This window comes from Anas acuta, chromosome 12 (assembly GCF_963932015.1).
Source record: "Anas acuta chromosome 12, bAnaAcu1.1, whole genome shotgun sequence".
NCBI lineage: Eukaryota > Metazoa > Chordata > Aves > Anseriformes > Anatidae > Anas > Anas acuta.
Window position 1 is genome coordinate 2,446,229 of NC_088990.1, and position 23,435 is coordinate 2,469,663.

Sequence of the window (23,435 nt, forward strand, 5' to 3'; positions counted from 1 at the left end):
GCTGAGGGGAGATTCTGAGGGAAAGGCGGGAGCAAGCTGAGGAGAAGTTCTGAGGGAGAGGTGTGGAAAAGCTGAGGGGAATTTCTGAGGAAAAGGTGAGAGTGAGTTGAGGGAACTGGGGCTTAAGGCTGGGGAAGTTCTGAGGGACAGGCAGGAGTGAGCTGAGGGAGTTTGTGAGGGACCGGTAGTAAGGAGCTGAGGGAGTTTCTGAGGGGGGTAGGCAGCAAGGAGTTGAGGGGAGATTCTGAGGAAAAGGCGGGAGCGGGCTGAGGGGAAATTCTGAGGGAGAGGTGTGAAAAAGCTGAGGGGAATTTCGGAGGAATATGTGGGGCTTAAGCCCGGGGAAGTTCTGAGGGGCAGGCGGGAGTGAGCTGAGGGAATTTGTGAGGCACAGGTCGTAAGGAGCTGAGGGAGTTTCTGAGGGATAGGCAGCAAGGAGTTGAGGGGAGATTCTGAGGGAAAGTTGGGAGCAAGCTGAGGAGAAGTTCTGAGGGAGAGGTGTGGAAAAGCTGAGGGGAATTTCAGAGGAAAAGGTGAGAGTGAGTTGAGGGAACTGGGGCTTAAGGCCGGGGAAGTTCTGAGGGACAGGCAGGAGCGAGCTGAGGGAGTTTGTGAGGGACAGGTAGTAAGGAGCTGAGGGACAGGCCGGAGCAAGCTGTGGGGAAATTCTGAGGGAGAGGGGTAAAAAAGCTGAGGGGAATTTTTGAGGGAGAGCCAAAAACAAGCTGAGGAAACCAAAGTGGCAGCTGAGGGGAGGCTGTGAGGGGCTGGGCAGCAGAGCAGGAGAGGGCCTGGTGCTGGGCCAAGGGACATCCCCAGCTTGTGCAGCTCAGTGACCAGAGGTGACAGGCTCCCTTTCAGTGAAGGAAGACAGACAGATCTGGGGATCGTTAGAGAATATACTGAAAAAATGGCTGGGATGTCTGTGGAAGGTGGAGAAGAAAAATCTGTTCTCCATTAGGCTGCAGTGTGTGGTGTGAGGCTGGGGGGTGTGGTGAAGATACATTCAGGGTTTCTCTGTTTGTTTTTAGGCCTCCTGTTACAAGGGCAGAGATGATTTGCGTTGGAGGCACTGGGAGACTGGAAAGGCTTCAGAGAAGAACAAGAAGAAGCTGTCTCGCTATGCCTAAACTAGTCCTGCATAAATGCATGTGTGTGGACCTCCATGGTCGTTCATGGCATCTCTCAGGAGCAGCCCCAGGTCTGTGAGCTAGGGAAGGTGGCTGGGGTGAGTGAGGGGTGCAGGCAAGCCCTAATGTGAAATGATTTACAGTAGGCACTGATGGTGTTCCTCACGTTTACAGAGGAAAGATGATAGCAATGAAAGATTAATTCTTGCTCAAGATGAAACAAAAGAAGGGGAGGGTCATGAGTGCAACACAGTGTTTCTGGGTCCCAGTCAGTGCTCCTTAAATAAGGCTGTGATGCAGCTAGTATGGCATTTTGGGGATGATTTTGACAATAAAGAAGCATTAATACGTTTTCAGAAATGCCTACATCATAACCTTATTTGAACAGAATACGTGGCGCAAACTATTTGTCCTTACGAGGAGAAAAGACTGGGAAAGAGCCAAGGCAGTATGTCACTGTATGTTCCTGTTTATTCTACTTGCTTATTTTTCACATATTTTATAAAATGTGTATCTCCAATGACTAATACTTCTGAGTAACCAATTGGTGCCAGTAAATGGAAGTACCATCTGTAAGAAACTGATTTGTAGAAGCCAAGTTCTCAAACATATGAGGAGGAGGAGGTGTTATAACTTAGTGAGAGACGACTGAAGTGTGGACTTGGTTTTGGTAGTCTAGATGATTTTAGATGCGTTATGTAAGCAGGATGTGAAAGGAAAGGGGAAATGGAGACCAAAATGATGGAGCTCTTCTTCAGTAGGAACAAAGACAGGGTAGCCAGTGGTGACAGAAGGGGGAAGAAAAAGACAACATTTTTGGGAAAGATAGTGAATTCAATTTGAAATGCAGCAGCTGCCGCCTGCTGTGACACAGTGAAGAACGCAGTTCCGTGTGCCTACTCTGTGTCATTCAGTGACTGCAATAAAAGTAAGGTTAATTAAATGAAAGTGACTGAGATCACTTCTCTAATTTGTTCACCGTTTCACAGAGAAAAATATAAGACCTTTGGGCTAAGTTCATGCACTGCTGATACTGCTGAGGAGCTGCATGCTTATTTCTAATATACCAGTTAGACATTTTTTTCAAAGTTTCAGTTTCCCTCCTCCCTTCCTTCTTCTTTTGGAGAGCAACTTCTTAGAAGTAAAAGTCAGTCTAAGGTTGAGTCACTAAAGGTAAGAGAAATGTTTACACTTCATCTGAGTTTGTCCTAATGAGGTCAGAGTCAAACTTCTGTGCTGATCTGGTAATTGATTTTATATATGGCAAGAAGTTTGTGCAGGGAAAAACAGAACTAACAAGATCACAGGAGCATCCTTAATTGTTTTGAAATAAAAGCTGCTAAAGAGTTCAAAATAATAGAATCAGAAGATCTCAATAAATGTCAAAGAGTGAAGGTGGAATGCAGCACAGCTGCAGACCAGTGAGACATACATTTTTTCATAGTTTTCCTTAAATGTTTGAGAAACAAAACATGGCAGAGCACATCCAAAGAGAGCAGTATAAATATTTCTTCTCATAGAGTATGCCTTACTTCATAGAGTGCTCCCCTGGATAACAGTGGTAAATACTAGAAAAGCTTTTGTTTTATGAGTGAGAGGAGTCCTTTAAAGTTCAATTACATGTTTGTTCTTGCCTATGTTGAGAACTGTGAGCCTCTCAGGAGGTCTCTCCCTGCTTGGAAAAACATGTCAGGAGAAGCAGTGCAGAATTTCAATGTGGTACCTTTCGACAGAAGTTGCTTGGTGTTTTGGCAAAGAAATGTGTCGGGTCATTGGAGAGTACCAGCTTTTGGCTCAGGTTTCCCAAGCTTGAAGCATGACTCATCTTACAGATGGATGACAACCATATGACCTAGGAAACTAATTTTGAACACAGAAGTAAAACAGTTTATTTTGTAGGTTATTAGGCATCTAAAGGGGGAAATGGAACATGTACAAGGCAAGAGCAAGTATTCACACTCAGGTGTGATATATTGTTGGCTGTTAAATGTAGTGCCATTTCACTTGCTTACCAGTATTTTTCAGTTGGCACCACACAGGTGAGCCTTTTAACATACCTGACTCTTCCTGTCATGGCAAAGCAACAGCTGGGTTTTCTTCTTGCAAAGGGACTTGTTCCTCAGCTTTGTAAAACCTGTGACTACACGATGCTAACTCCCTCCCTCCCTTCCCCATGTTATGAACTAGGCTACATAGCTAAATGGGGATACATAAGCCAAATTTGTGTTTATATTTAAGATAGCAACAGAGAAATATATAAAAATGCATATAGAAAATTATCTTATGGTCAGCTGCTGTGCCTGTAAACACAACTCTGACATAGGCAACCTAACGGTGGGGTTACATAAGCTATGAGGTTTGATACAGGCTGACAAAAAATCATGAAGTGACAAGAAGGAGAGTCAGAGTATTAAAGTCCAGGATTCACACAGTTCTGGAATCAATAGCAATCTTATTTTTTTTTTTTGAAAAATACTTTTTTTCTCTCCAAGAACTCCATCACCTGGGTAGAGGATACAAGATTTGATTGTCTTATAGTGTATCTTTTGAAGTTGGTTCTTCCATTTTTAAAGCACTTATGAAGCAACTGGCAGTTCAGTATCTGCTTCTAACTCCGATACAAAACTGAATAAATGCTTTATTTTCTCCTGGAGATTCTTTCCCCTGGCTCGTTGGTTCAGTAAAAGCCAAATATAAAAAATAGTACCCATATCTGGTCTGAGGATTAGTATGCCACTCCGTGCACTTGTAAAAATGTGTAATACAGTTCTCACCTAGCTGTACTCTAGATGCCAATACTTACTGTCTTTTAAGGATTTAGTCTCCTTCATACTCTGCAGCAGAGAAGTGCTAATAAGAGAAGTTGACTGTTTTCTGAACAAAGACCATATAAAATCAAGATCACTGCCCGTAGCTCTTACATTTGGCTGCACTTCCAAAGCAGAATCCTTTGCCTTCATTTGTGGGAAAGCATATAAAAAATCCCTCCATTTGTTAGAAAAAGTGATAAAATATGCATAAATGTCGTAGCTGAAGGTCTGGGGATTTTATTATGTTAGATCAGAATGGCTCTGGGTGATGGAGCACTGGAACAGGCTGCCCAGGGAGGTTGTTGAGTCTCCTCTGGAGATGCTCAAAGCCCGTCTGGATGCCTGCCTGGGCAACCTGCTGTAGGGAACCTGCTTTGGCAGGGGGGTTGGACCTGATGATCTCCTGAGGTCCCTTCCAACCCCTAAAATTCTGTGATCCTGTGATTATAGTGACAATATTGCTTTTACCAACAAATCCATAGTCGTATTTAAGAAATATATCAACTTAGTTTAACAAGGTCTATTTTCTGTAATCCCATGTCAACTGGCATTAGTTATATCACCCTCCTTTAATTATTTTTGTTGAATCCCATATTAATTAGACTTTCTGTTATTTTGCCTGGGATTGCTCTTTGACTGACAAGCCTATAATTACCTGGATTATCCCATTTATCCTTTAAAATTATTTTACATAACATTACAAGGAACATGCTAATTTTCTTTTTTATTCTGTGGAAATAAAATTATGATGTATTCATGCATTGTTAGGATTCAGATTTTCTCCTGGGGTTCCTGCTATGAACCACCTTGCTATCTTTTAAGTTTTCAATACCGGTTACCACCACTGGGAGACACTATTAAACTGATTTGCGGTTGAAATGAAACTTCAGCTTCCATTACCATGTCTAATAGGCTAAAATTCAACCTTTTTAGCTTCTGTGAACAAGCTGCTTTGAGTTGCTTATAACATAACTAGACAAATTTCTTCTACAAAATACACTGGAAACTGATGCTGTTCTGTAGTACAATAAAAAAACACACACTTCAAGCATGGCGAGAGTATGAAACTACATGATGTTTACAATTACTGGAAGCATAAAAGCAATTTATTTATCACAATCTCTCATACCTACAATAGTATGCATTTGATTTTCTTCCCACAACCCTTTTTTTCTTTGGATACAGGTCAAAAGTTTATCCTATCACTGGATTGCAAAGATGTGTACTATTTTGTTTCACCTACTTTCTGTACCTTTGTTCATTCCAGATACTTACTGATGAGAGATCTAAAATATTTAAAGGAAAACAGCCTTTGTACTAGCATCATTAGGATGCTAAACTTTAGCTGATTAAGGAGCTTTCATTTATTTGTAGATGGTGGATTCTAGTCTTTTTGTTTTCATGATGTTCATATTTGTTGTGTTGGAAATTACCAAAATAATTTAGATGGATTAAAGGAAGAGTCCACCAGACCAATCTTTTTGCCATCAAAATGCATTTGAATTGGTTGGAGCCTTTACAATGAGATGACGCTCTGTTGTGCCTCAGCCTCTGCAGTAATTCCGGTATGGTTCAAAGGATAATCACAGTTACGGATGGAAAGACCTAACAGGTCACCTTTTCCACTCACTACCAAATTGGGATTGCTCCCTACAGTATGTCTGGCTCAAGTTTGGGTTAGTGCTGCAGAATATAATGCTCTAAGATATATTTATTTATATACCGTAGTAAATAGAAAACAGAGTTGTGTAAAGGTGACTTTTTTTTTTTTTTTCTCTTGTCCCCTGCTTTCAAAAGCACAAGGAGGAATTTCTGGGTGATTAATTTCCTCTTAGGTTCCCATCATGAGAAATCCAATGGGCTTGTGGCTGACCTGTGGGGAACTCCACTGTACAAATGAGATACAAAAGGCTTTCCCTGAGAGCTCGGAGATGTATATTGAAACTAAAAGAAAATAGATCATACTGTATTTTTGGTTTACAGCTGTGCTTCTTAGCTGTTTTGTATTTTACTCACTAAAACGGTATAAATAAATGTTTTATATAGCCATAACTACTCTATCTGCTGGGGAAACATATTGCCTAGCAGGGCTGGGCAAGTAACAGTTTATACTTGTTTTTTTTAAATTGTTTTCAAATAAAAAAAGGTAAAATTTCAAAATGCATTCTTTTGCCAGAGTGATTGTCAAGAACTAGTTCTTAGCCTGAAAATAATACAGATATTCCTCATAGTATATAGCAATAGTTTAACCTTCACTGTTTAGTTCTGTAAGTAATGATATTATTTGTGTTTCCTAACTGCCAGGGTGTGAAAACTGACCAGCAGTGGATTTCTTGAATTTAATGTAAAAGTCATAAAATGACATATATACTGCTAACCATTTGAGGTTTTCATTTGGCAAATGTTCAAGCTTAAAATGTGTTTTTCATGATTATTCCCCTTATTAAAGCTCATTTGCTATTCATGGAAAGTGAGCACAAAAGGGATGTGAACAGTCAAAAGAAATCCATTTAAAAATTCAAATGAATATCCAAGGGAAATGGACTGCAGTGTTTGCCCAACTCTACTGGGCATACTCTGCTTATGAATGTCTTATTAGTAGGTGCCTTTGTCATTGTCCTTAAGGCTTTCATCACAAATGTTAGATGGTTCTGTTATGACTTCATATTGCAGTTATTATGCAAAATTCATTCCTGAAATTGCTAAAATAATTCTGTTAGAGTGCTGCTGTGTGAGAGGGTGTTCACCATGTGGGTGCTTCTTTTTCAAATCCGTCCAAAAGATGTATTTATTGTGATGCTGGCTACTGAGTTTCAGTGTGATGGAAAGGAGTCAAAGAAACTCAGATCGTCATCCTTTGCTGAAAGCTGTGAGATTACTTCCAGTGGCCTTGCTCATAGCCTCAGACACTCCAGTTATCCCTCTTGTAACTGCCTTTGTAGAAATAATACTTGCCTAGTGATGGGAAGACTCAGGATCATCAATTGTGAGAGCAAAAAGGAGTAACTGCTGTTTATTTTCTACTTACACCAAGCTCCTGCTTGCTAAGAGGCTGAGCACCACTGAGAAGAGTCTGGCTCTGCCTTCTTTACCTCCCTCCTGTCAGATATTTATGCACACTCATAAAATCCACCTTGAACTTTCTCTTTTCAAGACTAAGTAGTCCTAGCTATTCTATCTTAAGGTACCTCACAGAATTTTTTATGCAGGGATAGACTTAAAATGAAACAAATAAAAGAATTTTCAGGGGTTTTGGTTTTTGCATTCCTGGATGGCAGTTAGGAATTATTTTAATTACAGGTCTATATAAATATAAGAAAATTGACATGAAGCCCAACGGTAAAGACTAATACAAGTAGTTGCTCTTTAACATAAAAGCAAGTTGCAATAACCCTAGCATGAGAGCCTACTATGTTACTCCTTGCTTACTCTAATGGTCTATAAGTTTTGTGTTATAGTTAAATAGTGTTATATTTGTGTGTCATCACTCCATATCATGCCATGTTGGAGGGTTGTGTGAGCAAATGCATGGTTTCTAAAGGTAGATTACAGAAAAATAATACGCTGCATCATTCAGCTTGAGGTTTTTGAGATGCATAAACTCGTGCAACGTGAGGTCAAAGGCTAGTGCTTTTCAGACAGGTCTTGCTTCTTAGCCAAATTTATAGCTGCTTGAATGGAGGCAAAGAAGGTCAAATAGTTTTCTAGGGATCATGTGCCAGCTGAGCAAGTCAGCCAGGACTTGAGCCAAAGATCCATTCTCTTGGTTCATCACCCCTGACTGTAAATAGTGGACTTCATTCTGGTTTATGAAGATCTTAGGCAGGTAGCATAATGTTTTATAAGTTTCTGGGAGATTCTGAACTGCTGCTACAATGAGAAATAGTTTAATGCCCTAAGAAAAAGTTGAGAAAAAAATAAGATACAAAAAATATTGTCAGAGGAAAAAATTAAAAACTATGTGTGACTTTTGTCTCTATCATAGCTTTCTGCTTTTGGGCTTTTCAGGATCTGGTACCAGTTGTATGGGATATAAATCACTGAGCCTGGGTTTAGGAGAGTTGTTGGTGCTTGGTGGACATTTTGGAAGTAAGCATGTGCCTCTACTCATCTCCACCTATCGCTATAAACTAGAGGTGTAATTTTGAGAAAAAAAAAATAATCCAAAACAACATAACATAAAAGTTTCCTTACCATTGAGCCTTGGACTGATAGTTTACTCTGCTGTTGAATAGTCTGGACTGGGACACACAGGGATTCTCTGGGACAACCAGTAGCAGGTTACACAGACAGGCAGTCTGTCACCTCTGTCTCCATGACCACCTAGGGGAAAATCCACTGTGGATATTATATACATCACTTAACTTCACTCAAAGTAGGCATCTAAAGTTAAGGAGGTAGGCTGGCCTGGCTTCTTTCTAGTGGAGAAGAAAGTGACTTCTGTGCTTAGATACAGGTGACTTGAATGCTCTTTTGGGCATAGCACTGCCCACTCAGTGCTGACAGTGTAAAGAGATTGCTACGTACATTTTATGTCCTCCCTTTGCAGGTCAGAAAGGAAAGTGGCTGCTGCTGCACATGGTCCAGACAAAATCATCAGAGCGTGTGCTTTTCCAGTGTAAAGAGGCTGACATAGGTTTCCTAAGACATTGTAGATAAATCAGTAATAAGACAGTATTTCAACACTTCCTATTTGGAAAAAAATAAAATTGTTTAGCTATAGAAATGGAGCTATGTTATGTGGCAGTGGATATGATCTGGAAGTTTCTGGGGACGTGAAGAACATGAAAACACCCATCAAATACCAAGATGCTCATTTAATCTAGTGAGAGACTGCCAAATTTTTATATTTTTTCATATCTCTCGATACTTATTTTAGGTATTTTTTCCTCTTTCTCTAGTTGTGATTCCTAATTCCGGTACGTAGTGTGTGCTACTGAGGAAGTGCAAGGCACCACTGTGAGGAGTGTCCCCACCCGTTGGACCAGCAAGGGCAGCTCTGCAGGTAAGAGAAAGTTTCTCTGCTGATGTAAATTGAATGCAAAAGAATAAACCTAGTTCTGTGGCAGAAATGTTCCAGTTCTGTGTTTAGCGTGAGGTGACATGAATAATCTTTCAGGAATGACAGCCTGTACCTTTAGAAGCATATAAGAAGATGGAGGGACAATGCTGGATTATTTTGATCTAATATTTTTTTGCTTAAAATTGAGTTCAGCAAGTTATTTTCCAGCTTATCTCACCACCTTTCCTTTTTTTTTCTGTCCTTCTGTCTCTTCAGTTTCCTTTTTGGAATTTAATATCTCCCATTGGTGATTTCTGTTCCTTATCTTCCCTTGATCTATTTCTGCTTCTCTGTTAGATTCTGTCCCCTTGAATCTCCAACTAATGTCTCCCCATACGTCAGATTAAACAACAAAAAAAAAGATGCAAGGCTGTGAAAAGAACTAGAAAATGTTTATGTGGTTGCAGCAGGCTGACCATTAAAATGACTTTATTTCTGCAGCATTTCAGATGCTGGGCTTGACAGTTTCATTTCCAAAACTATTTATACTCACAAAAGACCATAACAGCATTTCCATTATTTTCGTTTATGATTTTTTTTTTGCCTATATTTTATCAAGTTAGCTTCTTCTCTTCAGGCCTGATTTCAGACAATAGTAATACAAAGTGAAAAAATCCTTTCTGAAAGAGACTGTAGCTTTTTAGCTATTAAAGCATCTTTCAGTGTCCCATCATATTTTTATCTCAGTGTACTTTTCAGCTTCTTCTGTTCATTTGATCCAGTGTTATGCAGGGGAGACTCAGATGAAAGTTTCACCTGAAGTGTGTATGCTCATAGCTGAGGAACCTTACTAAAAATGCCTTCCTTGTTATTCACCAAAGTCCTCTTGGTGCTCCAGGCATTACTTCCAGAGCATGCCGTGTGAAAGCAAAGCATAACCATAACTATTCTTTCACATTGAAATAGAGGGAGTAGTTATTTTGCTAAACTAGTACCAGTGAGCATTACAATAGGCTAGGACAAAGAAGAATTATCTATTTTTATTTTCTTGCTTTTCTAAATATAAGTGAGCATGTGTATGTCTAAGCATTTCTGTATGTGAAGTTTCATTTTTCTTTCTGCTTCTGAATTTGTTTCATTGAAAAGAAAAAAAGGCACGATTTGGTGTTTTAGAAAGGAAGCTAAAACTAGTATTAAATATTTTTGAACAACAATGTTGTATTGAATTCTGCATAAAGAGACTGTGAAATCTCATTCACTGGAAGTTTACAAGAACAAGTTATAAGTTTGCTAGGAGCAGTCTAGGTGTCAGCTCTCAGGATTTCTCTACAGACCACCAGGCCCCTGTGGTATCAGTGCTGTTAAAAGCCTAATTAAGACAACGCTTGCTATGATTTCATAGATTACAGCATAGTGATGTCTTTGTTTCCTTCCAGCCTTTTACTTCTGTACTCTTGCCATAATTCCAGTGCAATGGTAAAATAAGTTTGTGATGATGTATGATAATAACAACTGTCTGAACTGTGGCCCTTACTACAATCTCATTTGCTTGCCTCAGAGAGACTGCTTGCCCGGGAAGGTCAGCAGGTTGTTTGCTTCCTGTTGAGCTAATTGGCAGGGTAACAACCACCGCCTGCCAAGCAAATGCATTTGTTTAATCTCTGCTGGTTGTGGATAAAAACTGCCAATAGACAGAAGAGACCCTTTTTTAAAGAGCTAATTTAGTGCTGGATGAAGATGAGTTCTTCCCTTAAACTCCGAAGTATCAGTATTAGCTGCTGTAGACATGTACCAATAATATACATTCAACCTCAGTTTTGATCCCTCTCTTTACCTGACAGTACTTTAGTAGATTAAGGGCACAACTTGCCTCAACCTAGTGTTAAAAGTTTACCAGAACCAGGTGAGTCTCGCATCCATAGTTCTGTACTTATAGGCTGATACTGATTGTAACTGCAAGATTAAATAGAACATAAGAGAGATGAGGAGCTTCTTGAATTGATTTAAGAAGTGTGTAGCAGAATTTGCCAGTGGACAGTAGCTTTCCACTTCCGTATAAAGGGCATATGCAAGGCCCGAGACAGTCAGTGCAAAGATTCTTGTTAATGTTCATGAACTTTTGATCAAGTCCTAAAGACAGAGTCGAGATTTAAAGTGTATTGACTTTGAAACAAAGCCTCTGGTGCAATTACATAATTTCTATTATTCTCATTCAAACTGATGTGTGTTATTCATCATGCTGATCAGAACATGCTTTGCATCACTGTACTATTTCTGATTTGATGGTTGTGATAAACTTAGTAACCTCTTTCAGCCTGTGAAGTTACATGCTTCCTTCAGATCCTTCATTTAGCTCTAAGTGCTTTTTAAGTTTCAAAGGACAAAAATTACGTTTGTTTTGGCCATTTAGAGACTACTGGCGGGATAGCGATTTGTTATTGTTGTTGTTTTTTTAAGAATTCTTTTAGTACTGCTTCATTTTTGTCTCGGAGATTTCCATATTCTCCATTTGCATGTTTTGTGACTGTCGTTGTTATCTCCATATAAAAGAGGGCTATCTGTTTGGTATCCTTAGGATTTGCAGGTTTTAATTAGAATGGATTTATGTTGATTAGAGTTGATGGGATTGAAATGCCATGTAGTTATTAATTTCCTAGTTTTAATTTTGCTACTTAGTCATATGTTACCAAAAATATCTTAGAAATATATTTTTCCCTTGTAAAGTGGCAAAACAGAGAAATAAATGCGTTGCGGCATGCTGTCGTTTTGTGAATAAACTTCTGGCGGATCCTGACTTTTTTTGTTGAGCTGGGTGAAAATGTAAAGAAATGTTTTCAGCCAAGTTTTCATCAGTTTTCTTTGAAAACTGAAATAGAACTTGTGGGAATTTGGTCATTTTCATTCTAGAGCTAGGATGTTAGTGAACATAATTCCCTGAAATTCCAAAATTTGAAAATGTCCATTGCAGTTCTCATATCTGTAGCATATGCAGTACAGACCCAGGTTCTGTGCAGAGATTAACGTTAATCAGCATATAGAATGGTATTTCCATTTTTACAGGTAGGAAAATGAGACATAAAATAACCCGTGGTCCACTCTGATACTCATTACAATCAGTCTGAAGATGATTTTCACTCTAACAGGATAAGGCTCTATGCAGAATGGACTAGCTCTGTAGGCTGCTCATCTCTGCAATAATGAATAAAAGCATGAACAAAAAGTGCCAGAGCAGATAAAAATTCAGATACCTCCTTTCCAAAAGGCCCATGCTGAGCTCTTTGAAGGTGGAGATAGTAGACCACAGCACTGAGATACACAATTCCAGTTGGCAGAGTTTTGGGCTAGAAATTTCCGAGGTTTTCTTTATTCACTGATTTTGTCATTGTAGATGTCAGCAGTTACTTTTCTTTAATTTTGCCTTTACTCTTGCTTTTATTATTATTATTATTTTGAGATTGTATATTACTGAATACACAGAAATCATATGGAGTTCTGGTTTTGATTAAAAACTCTGGATATTACCTTTCTGCAAAAAAATTATAATGTTTAAAAATAAATATGCTTATACAAAATGGGGTACAGTTAAGAGAGTGTTTATATTCAGTGTTCACATTCAACCACTTCCTAAAACTTCAGGGTAGAAGTCTATCATAAAGATAAATTCACAGCTTCTTTCATCTTGTCTCATTTTTCTATAATAAAACCTACTCCTGACTGAATACAAGACCAGTGAACTTAAACTTTCTTTCAAAAGAATCATAGCAATTTGATTTCCTTAGCGTGTCCAAAAAGCGCTGATTATGTAACAGTGCATTTAATACAGATTTAAGATCTCTCTTTAACATTATGGTTATCTGGAGATGGCCATTTGAAGAAAACTGGCTAACTTTTATGATCAGTTTGCCTCAGCATATTTAGAGATACGTGTAAATAAGGTATAAATGAATATAACACATGGACTCATTTCAGAATGTCAGTCATCTGAATTTCTATCTGCTTTGGTCCTTACTTTACCTTTATTTTCTGTTTCACTTTTGCTAGCATTTGAAATTCCAGTCAGCTCTCTTCAGAGAGGAATTTGCTAAGTGAGAGTAGTCTCTTGACTTCCCATGTGAAGGAGCAGAATTTTAGGGAATTAACTCTGTTGGTGTAAGCAGACAAGTTGAATCAGCCTTCTTTTAGCTGCTGGTTCGATTCCCCTTTTTTGCTCTGTGCTTGCTCATGGCTGTTCCAGCCTTTGGATTTCAGTGAAGGAGAAATTGTGGTACTTAGTATCACTCCCTCTTCACTGAAGATCTCTTGCACTGTTACTGTTTTACATCAGCTCCAGCAGATCGCCAATTTGGGCCTGCCAGTTTGGTTTCTGGTTTAAGGAAAGGCAAGTGCATTGTCATTAAGGCATCCAAACATCTCTGGATGTTTGGACAAACTGAAGAGTCTGGTAATAGTCTGTGCAGATTTTTATTCAATTATAAATACTGCTGATACTGTTTGCTAAATGTTTGATGATTGCTTGGTGGTGTGAAATTGGGATTCCTCCCATACCCTTGATTCTAACTCATCCAGTACTAAGGGTAATGTCCCGCAGACACGCAGGACCCTTACAGGTACATTGTCCTTTAATTTTTAAAAACAGCATGTGAGAATGTGGTTGGAAGCAATGGGTTTCTTGCTGGAGTTGCAGTCTGTGTTTTCTTGATAGAAAAAACATCTAGTCTTTGAAGCTATCTGCATAGGATTTTTCACTAGAAAGACAGTAGTTGCGGCTGATTTATGTGGGTTTGCTACTGATTCTGCATTATATATGCTGCTCCTCATAATCTGCTTCTCTTTTTTTTTTGTTTTTTTGTGAACAATCTCCACTTCTCAGTACATATGCACAAGTCTCATAAGTATTAATAAAAAATTAGATGTTCTAGAGTGATTGTCAACCTATTTGGATATCCTTCTCTAATTCTTACCAATATCATGTGCTTCAAATGAAAGCAGAATGTCATCCTTGTTGCTAGCTTGGGGATCCTGATACATTTCATATAGAATTACATATCAAAACTTTCTGTGTTCCAGATAGCTTGCCATTTATGCTATGAAGTTTGGGGACCATAACATACTATAGCGATTTTAACTGTTTAAGCTATCCTAATCTATCAGAACAGTTGATCTTTTCATACGACAAAAATGTTTGTCACAGCAGTCCTGCAGCAGGGAATTTCACTTGAATATTTTGCGAAAGATGGGTCTTTTATCCAGTTTCATTTATAATAAAAAGAGTAATAGCTGTGACTTTCTTAGCTATTTTTGTTAGTAGATCAAATTTCTCCCTGAAGTAATCAGCTATAGTTCAGTTGAATGAATGCTATTTCTCCCATTTGCATAATTGCATGATTATTTTCTTCAGCTTTACCAAATCCTTTTTTTATTTTTAAACTTATACCATACTAAACAAAGAATAATTTCATGTCCTGGTCTAGTGCAGATGCCTTGATTAAGAAAAATAGCAGTGATTAAGAATGATGGTCATACACATGATTAAGAGCAGAATTTGACCTCATATAGGATAAGATTTAATGAAAATCTCTAATCATTAGCTGGTTTTGAACTAAATTTCAGTGCCTTTTATGTTGTATATGGGGGAAAAGACTCCAAAGTTGTCTTTGTTCATGGAAAAAAACAATTGACATGATTGAACCAGGTCCTTTGTGCTTAGAATCTATTTGGAGTAGACTAGTAGCCGCTGGAACTGGTCTGTATGCTTCTGGTAGTGTTTCCCAGGATTAATGTTTTCTGATTTTTTTTTTCATTACCTCAGAGTACTGGAGCAATTTGAATGCACTTTCATATCTGTGAGAATGGGTACACGTTATTAACAAAGGTAAATTCATTTTGTCTCTGTAGCTGTGAGGTATATGTAGGCTTTTCACCCTTTGGACTGAGGTATTGTATTTTTCCAAATTTGGTAGCTTAGTCAACAATTCTGTCACTGAAGAAAGTGAAATGTGAGTCCTAAGAATGCAGGCGTTACCTTTGCAAATGAGAATAAATTCTTGCAATTATTATTGGATAGATCAAGGAAGTCAAACAAAACATATGCAGAATTGTTTCTAGTTAGGAATGTATTTTCTATACTGCCTACAACTAATATGTTTGTATTTGATTTGGACACTTTGTATTTGTAGAAGGGAGTCATGCATAAATAAGGCCAACACTATTATTCAGTATTATTAATGATGTTGTCTACACTTAGATTCTCAAAAACCAGAAAACTAATAAATTTTACATATTGGAAAAAAAAATCACAGATAAATCAAACAAATATATAAATTCTTTAAAGTATTTAATATGTGTTAAGAGGACAGAATGATGAATTCAATATTGAAAACCAATATCAAGTTTACAATTATGTACCATTTATCATCACTGATTGCACAGACAGCATATTATTGCAGGGAACAGAATGATTCATAAACTAAAACCCTGAATGGCTTTATAAAAACTTAGAAGTCATGTTATGTCTGAAAAGCTTTGTTTTTCTCTTTCAGGCATTATTTTCAATAGTAAATTACACTTTCAGACACAAATTATGCATATTTAATTTCCTGAGCTTTAAAATTAAATGTGCAATAACTTTAGAGTATTGAAAACTGATGCATTTACAATCACCTGATTCTGTGTGGTGTAATTTTCTGAGGCCAAATTCCCCCTTTAAGAAAAAAGAACATATGGAAAATGTAAAAGTGGATAGGAACTAGTTTTGAATTGGACATGCAGAAGCAAGCAAATAGAAGCAGTAAAAAGTGCTCTTGAAGGTGATTTGGCTTTGAAGAGAAAGTGTGTACAAGTGGCAATTTCTTACTCAGCAGATCTCCCAGGGTAAATTTCTGCTTCCCCCAAAAGTCAATGGCAAAGCTCCCAGTGACTTCATTGTTTTCAAACTTCCATTGTCTGTCTGTACTGAAGGACATACCTGCTTACCTTTGTGAAAGTGCTGCACTTCTTTAAAGTCCTGTCACCCCAGCTGTGCTCTGGGAGAGAAAAATGAATTCTTTTCTGGCTCACACTTTATCAGCAGAATTATTAAGCAGTTTTCTGTTGCAGACTCACTCCTGTAATGCACTCCTGCTTTTTCTTTTTTCCCCTCCAAATTCTTTTCTCAGTTTCATGTGGCTGCTCAAGTTGCATGGGAATAACCAAAGATACGATTTCACCAAACTGAGGTTGTGTACCAATAACTGAGGGTTATTTTGTCCTTCAGAATTTCAAAATTCATTCTAAATTATGGAATAATCTTGCTAAGCTTGAAGATTCAGCTTGATGTTAGAGCTATAACTCTGAGCTAGACTCACTGAGTCGTCAACAAGAAGAAAAAAGCCAAAATACCTTCTTATTTGTAAATGGTGCATTTTTAAAATAGACTGAATTAGAATCAATGTAATGCAATCTCATGCTGTTTTTTTTGTTTGTTTGTTTGTTTGTTTTTTTTTTACTCACCCTCTGTTTAGAGGGCAGTTGCATTTAAATAGAGACTGAATAAATGAGTATTACAGTAGTCAACCTCAGATGTAAAACACATACATTGCCAGTTGCATTGAAATTTACTATGGTCTACTACCCTTCAAACAGACAACCTTATTTCAGAGAATACAAGGACTATACTTTTGTTTCCAAATGAAACTGCTGAACTGTATGGGATTTTTCATGAGAAGGAAGAGCAGGAATGAGTGCTTTGTCTCAAACATCTGTAAACATTCATGCAACAGTGTAATATCTTTTTTGACATTCAGGGTACTTGTAGTTTGACAGGACACTTCTCTTGAAAGTTTTAAAGAGAAGACAAAAAAACATTTAGAAACAAAATTATAGCAACAAACTGGCCTGAATTATTCTATGTAGACTGGTTCTGTCTCCATGCAATTCAGACAGCACCTTATATTTTGAAAAGATCAGGGAAGCTAAATAGTTTCCCCAACTGGAAACTGGTGACAGTGCTGAGTCACAAACAATGCCATCAGTATGGAGCAACTGGTGCTTTTAATATTCTTATACAAACAACAAAACTAATTACCTTTATTCAATAAATCTAGTTCAAATTTGATCTATTAATTTTTTTTAATTTTTGAAAATAATATAATAAACACGATTGCTAATTCATTATTGAAATTCATTATTAGGATGTTTATAAAAAAAAAAAAAAAAAAAGAAAGAACAAAAAGTAATTAAGAACAGGTAGGGAAAGATGGGGATGAATTGACCTCAGGCACCAGTAGTGCCGCAGCTCCTGGTCAGGTTGCCTTAACCATAGCTAATGAAGAAAAATAGCCTTGCGGAGCTAGTGAAAAAGGAGGGAGCTGGGTTTGCAGAAAAGAAGTGGGTAAGCCAGCAGTCACTTCCAGCATATGTGTTCTTCACTGTCCTTTGCTCCCAGTTTAGGTGGCTGGCGCAAGATTTAGGAGCGCTGCAAACCAGGACAGAGCAGCAAGGGGAAGGTTAGGGACCTGGAGGCACAGAAGCAGTGGGAGGAGTGGAGAAATTTTTCAGGAGGCTGGGAGGCTGCAGTGAGTCCCTTGTGGAAACAGTGCATCGTTTCTGGCCCAAACTATCCCATTTGAAACTGTGCCATCACCTGCGGTCATGTACTGGCGTGCTACCAGGAAATGCACAGCGCAGGACAAAGGATTTTGGCAGCCTCACATGTACATAAAATATAGTATGATGGGGAGATCCATCGTGTGGCTGCAGTGACATAATGTTCCATTAGCCGTTTTGCTATATTATCAAATTGGTCTTGGTCTTACATTTCTTACATACTGAGATGATTTAAAAAAGCCTGATCATGGCCAGTGTTATTGTTCTAATTAGAAATTTATCAGAAATAATACATAACACCAATAGAGCATTTCATCTTGAAGAGACTGTACAAGATTAGCATAAGATTGCTGGCTAGGAGCTAAGTTAATGCAGCTGTTAAAATCACTCGTCACAAGTATTTGGGTCTAAAGATTTTTAGCATATAACTTCTGGTACATCTTTCAGGAAGGAAACTGCAGCCATAGGATGAGATTTGTTCCCTGCCTGATATCTCTTCGGGCATCCAGTGTCACTGAGCAACCCTAAAAAGCAGCAGTAGTGCAGTCGATCTGACAATACAAGGGCAGATCCTCTGGACGGTAGAGGATGCTAGAGAAGAGGTAGATTTTCCGTCGTGCTTTTCACTGTTAGCATCCGCTCGGTCTTGCCTGGCATCAGCGCCAGCCAGCATCTCTGTGTTTGCTTACAGCTGCATGCTCCTGAAAATGGATGCATGCGTGGAGTTGCAAACCGAGGCACCTTGAAACGGGTCCAGAAGTTTGCATGATCTCCCACTGAGCACATCTGAGGAGTTTGATAGGTTTCTGCTCTGGACATGCCGTTCTTTCAGCCGCAGGAGGCAGGGACCCTTGTTTTTTTTTCTCACGTACCCTCTGCTGAGCTGCCAAGTGTTCCTGCCTCAGCCAGAGTTTGCTTCTTCATTTCCACATGCACGGCTCGGGTGCAACCTTGGGATGCCAGAGCGTCAGTCTGATCCTTTGTCCTTTGAGTCTATTTACAGTGTTTTCATTGAATAGGACAAGGAAAAAAAATATATTAAAAAATCAGAGAACAGAAGGCTCCGGCACTAGATCACGCTGCCTCCCCCCCCCCCCCCCTCAGCCCCCAATAAGTGGTTAAATAATCCCCCCCCCCTTTCCCCCAACAACAACAAATGGTTAAATAAACAACCAGCTAGCCAGCTGCCGACCCAACCACGAACGAGCGAAAAAGCCCAAAACCAGCTGCAGCGCCACGGGAAACGGGAAAGTTTCGGCGCTCGGAGCCGGCCCCAGCATCCCGGAGCTGCCGCCGCGCCTCGGTGCTGCGCTGGGGCCGGACCGGCTCCGAGCCCCCACCCCCGTCTCCTCCCCGCTCCTCCTTCCCTCCCCCGGGTCCTGCGGGGAGGCGGGTTTAAGGTGGGTCGTGCGGCCGCGGTAACTTTCCGAACAGAGCCAAAGAGGCGCCCGGAGCCCCCCGCAGCAGCGCCGCGCTCCCCGTGCCAGCAGCCCCGGCTCGGCCCCGCCGCCGCTCGCCGCCTCCCCAGCGCCGCGCAGCCGCCGCCGCCGCAGCCCCGGGAGCCGGCCCCGGTCCCCCCGAGGTAGGTGCGAGTCGGGACGGGCGCTGCGGGGAAAGCCGGCCCGGAGCCCCGCTGCCTGCGGCCCCCGAGCCCCGCTCGTTCCCGGCGTAGCCTCCGCGGGGCAAGGAGCTTGCTCGGCACCCTCTGGCTGCGCGGTTGGAGCCCCCTCCCCGGCTCCTTCTGCTGCTGCCCGGACACCCGGCACGAGTTGGGGCCGGGGGAGCGACCTCTCGCCAGCCGCCCCCGTTTCTGTCCTTTTCCCCGAGCCTTCGCTGGGCTCTCCTTGATTTTGGAAGTGATGATCTACGAGAGATGCGCGTAGGGGAAACCTTACGGCTGTATTAGGACTCTCCCCTATCAGCGCTTCTTTCAGAAGCTCCCCCCCACACACACACATCGCACGGGTTACTGGGGTGTTGTGTAGGCACGAACTTTCTTCTGGTTGCGGGAGACACGTTTGTCCCCGTTTGTCCCTGCCTTCGGACTGCTGCTCTGCGCGGGCGAGAGGACTCGGGTTGCTGCCTCGCTGCTTGGGGTTGCCTTGCTTCCCTTGCATTTACTTGACAGGGCTCGCGATGGAGAGAGTCTTGGGAGTAGGGAGAGGCACAAGGGAGAAGTTGTAGGATGCTGCCTGGGAGTGACACCTCCGTTCCTGAGGCTGGGAGCTGGTGTAACGATACTCTCGCTGGTGCTGCTCGGTGCTGCTCACTGCTGCCAAACATTCCCTTCGTTTGCCTAGGAAGAGCTCTGGCCACTCTGCCAGATGGTTGCTAACAAGGAGGGAGAAGTTTGGGAATGTCGGGGCACCAGCATCCTTCAGTGCTCTGCTGAGATTCTCAGGTGACAGCCCTGAGTTGTGATGCTGGCAGTTATTAACATCCGTCTGCAAGCACTGGGCATCTGCGTGGCCCTGAGAGGTGGGCAGAGGATCAATGTTTAGTGAAAGCAGGGCAGCCAATCTCTTGAAGTATCACAGGGGTTGGAGATTTAAATAAACCCTGTGACCACTAAATACTGCAAAGGCTCAGGCTAACCCCCTAGCAGGAAGAAGTCTGGAGTTAACTAAAAGGAAGCCTCCAGTTCATATCTTGATGACCACCTGGTTTAGAACATAAATATGTAACGTATGAATTATGAATTACCTGGAATGTAGCAGCCTGTCTACCTTCCATATCTAGGCAAGCAGGAGAGAACCCCCTGTAATGCCCAGTCCTGTATTTCAGTAACAGAGATCTGTTATGTGAATAGAAAATTCTGTAGAGGTTTCTTCTGGGATACCTAAGACTAAGACCAAATTCTTCCTATACTGTCAGAGTTCCCTTAGAGTGCATCCAAAGCTTGTCTGTCCCTCTCTGTTTGGACTTTCTTACATGTCCACTTTGTTATTAAATTCCACAAGTTTTCCTTCTCAGAGTAAAGTCTGATGGATGGGTTCTTGCTGTGCTGATAGTAGCGCAAAATAAAGGCGAATAAATCAGCTAATCAGTTTCGTCATAGGATTTGATTTGATGTGATTGTTTAGAGACTGAGCATCTGGTCTTGCAAAAGCTGAAGAATAAGTTTATGTTCATCGAACCTGGTGTGGAGTCTGTGAAAGTTAGCGTGAGGCACCTCAACTGGTTTTGCATTAGGATAGTAAATATTAATGAGCACGTGTGTTAAAGGGTAGTGATGTATGTTAGCAAAACTAGTTTCAGTGCAAGTGCATGAGTTCTTATTTATTAGTACCAACCTCTGGAGACTTCTTCAATGTTCAAACTGTTGAATATGTATATATATATATATATATATATATATAATTTTCCTGCTTCTTGTTAATAGCCAAGTAAATCTGATGTGGAATTGTAAAAGTTGTATGGTGAAAGTGTTTAGACATATGAAGCAGTAAAAATAGTCATGTGGGGATTTCAGTGTTGTCTTTCTAATCAGCCAGTCATCTACTTTATAAAATTACATAATTTTAGTCAAACTATCAAAAAAGATGTCTGAGGTAAAATATAAAATATTATGATGAATTATGTTGTCCCTGTACTTTAGCTATTGAAAAAGGGCTAATTTGATATCTTGCTTTTTCAATTAAATATACGTTAATAGTCAGATAATCAAATAGAAGTCAGTGCTGTCTTCCACTAAGTTGAGTGTCTGTGAGTGTATTTACTATGAATGGGGCATTCAGCCATTTTTACTTGGAATACTTCATCATGCTTTAAATGTTAGACAGACTTAGTATTTAAGCAAATGCATACAGCAAAACTATAAATCTCTGAATACAGTTAATTGTCTTGGAACTGGGAACGTACCTTCAAGTACAACTACTTCTCCATAGTGTGGTCACAATTCTTGCAAACCTTTTATCTTTGTCTGTGAAATCATTTCCAATTCTGTGATCTTACAAAGCATGTGTTTCGTTATTGTTTTCAAAACCATGTGGTTTGGGCTACTATTTAAATATAATATTTATGATACTACTATGGCTGTTCAGCTTAAAAAGAGAAGTGCTGCATACTGCTGCATACTAAAAAGCTTCGATGTAATTACTACTTCTGGTGGCACTGCTGTGCAAATCTCTGGGGCAGGAATTTAAATGGAGACTTTATACAGTTCACAGGTACTTTATATAAAAGCTATAAGCTCTTTTATTTATTTATTTATTTATTTTGAAACACGAGGGCTGGAGGCATGGGGGAATGGGGAATTGTGGTGTCCGCACTGTTTTTACGCTTTAAGAGTTCCAACCTGTATGCTTGCTGTTGGCTGTCAGGTACTTTCAGGTGCATAGTGTGTGTGGTGGATTCCCACAAACCATCCATCTGTACCACCGTGGGTTTGAATTACCTATTTACACACCTCTTTCTAATTGTCATTCCATGCAAATATGTCAGTTCTGGTTGCATCTTGCAGAGGAGTACTGAGAGACATGGGTTTACTTACACAGCCCCTTTCTCCCTTGCATATCCATGCAAAGGAAGCTGTAACACTGCAAGAATCAGAGTCTGGCTGCAGTTCAAAGCCAAAGTCACTGGGAATTTCTCCATTGGTGGTGATGGACTTTGGACCTCATTGTAGTTTGAGGTAGGATTCAGGTCTAGGTCATCTTTGGTTCTCTGCGGTAACCTGTCTAGTCTCTAGTTGTTGCTTCATCAGCATTCAGTTGTCCTGTGAGTCTTATGTCATATCTGATGCTCTGGTATCCATGTTCAGGTACCACTTGGACTCCATGTTCAGGCAACTAAATCCTTCCCTGGCTATCTCACATACTACAAAAAATGACTCGTATGTAAAACCTAGGACTAAGGCAATAGTTACAATTACGGTTGTGAATAAATGGGTTACCCCGAAGAAAGGGTTGTCCAGATCTTAATGGGAAAGATGGGAAAAAAAAGTCACCCTCATTGTTCTGTACTGTGCAGGCTGACTGTACCGCAGTAGCAATTGGTACTTTTCTTTGCACAAAACTGATTGGAACCTCAGTGAGGAAGTCCTGTGTGTTAAGGAGAGATATATGAAAAAGCTTGTAGAAAATTAAGAGCTACTCTCAAAGGAGACAAATCCCAAACAGAATCAGTTGTAAAGACTGCCAGATGAATCCTGCCACATGATACTTCTATGTGACTCCTGCGAATGATGTACAATTGGTGTATGTGTACAGAGGGAAGGAATTTTTTTCGAGTTTACAAAATGGGATCCTTATTCTAGGAATTAATGATTATATACCAGACTGATAAAGAGCAAATGTTCCATGCCCTTGTGAAGATCAGAATGGGTAACTGCAAAACAGTGTGCTACAGCCCAGAGTCTAAGGTGTTTAGTCAGGATATCCAAAGACTAATCCAGAATTCTCTAAGATACGTGTGTTTACAAACACTTGTGTATGCGCGGTAGTTCTAAGCCCTCCAGGCAGTTTCTCCTGTCTGTTGCTGCTCTAAGGGGAAAGTACTGAAATTTGTATGAAAGCTTCTTTCTAAGAGAGGAAGAGAGGTACAAGATGAAGGTCACCACTTAGCCTGCTTGCAGAAATGCAGCAGGAAAGAAGAGCACATCCAACTTGAACCCAATTGCAAACAAGTCCAGAACTGGTAGGCCTAATTTTTGCCTTTGCAGTAAGAACTGGCGTGGAGAATTTCCCTTAGTAACAGCCTGACTAGAGAGGCTAATGAATAAATGGGCATGAGGCTGAAATCATGTTCACTGCTAGAGAGATGCTTTGTCTGGAAGAGGAGTAAGACACAGTAGTTGAGTGAAAAATAGTTCTGTGCTGTGACTTTGTGCACTTCATTTTCTAAGGTTTTCAACCCAACACATTCTAATGGTCACTGAGAACACTAGTACTAATAGTCACTGAGAAATAT

The 23,435-nt window shown here is 40.2% G+C and overlaps 1 protein-coding gene and 1 long non-coding RNA gene across 7 annotated transcripts in view; one reads left to right on the forward strand and one right to left on the reverse strand.

The window, feature by feature from the left end:
* Positions 1–12: 12 nt before the first annotated feature.
* The window catches only part of MEGF11 (multiple EGF like domains 11), a 280,329-nt gene continuing 256,906 nt past the window's right edge, over positions 13–23,435 (forward strand). For 2 of the 6 annotated variants that reach the window (XM_068696387.1, XM_068696390.1), the window contains exon 1: positions 18,934–19,107. The gene's annotated coding sequence lies outside the window, so the exon portion shown is untranslated. Of the gene's footprint in view, positions 1,202–8,841; positions 8,946–18,925; positions 19,108–23,435 lie in introns of those variants that run through there. The other 4 variants (XM_068696388.1, XM_068696389.1, XM_068696391.1 and 1 more) reach the window with 4 other exon arrangements.
* On the reverse strand, positions 17,341–18,817 carry LOC137863332 (uncharacterized). Its single transcript, XR_011100873.1, has 2 exons — positions 18,699–18,817; positions 17,341–18,518 (listed from the first exon to the last, which is right to left on the reverse strand). It is a non-coding gene; the product is annotated as an uncharacterized lncRNA (long non-coding RNA).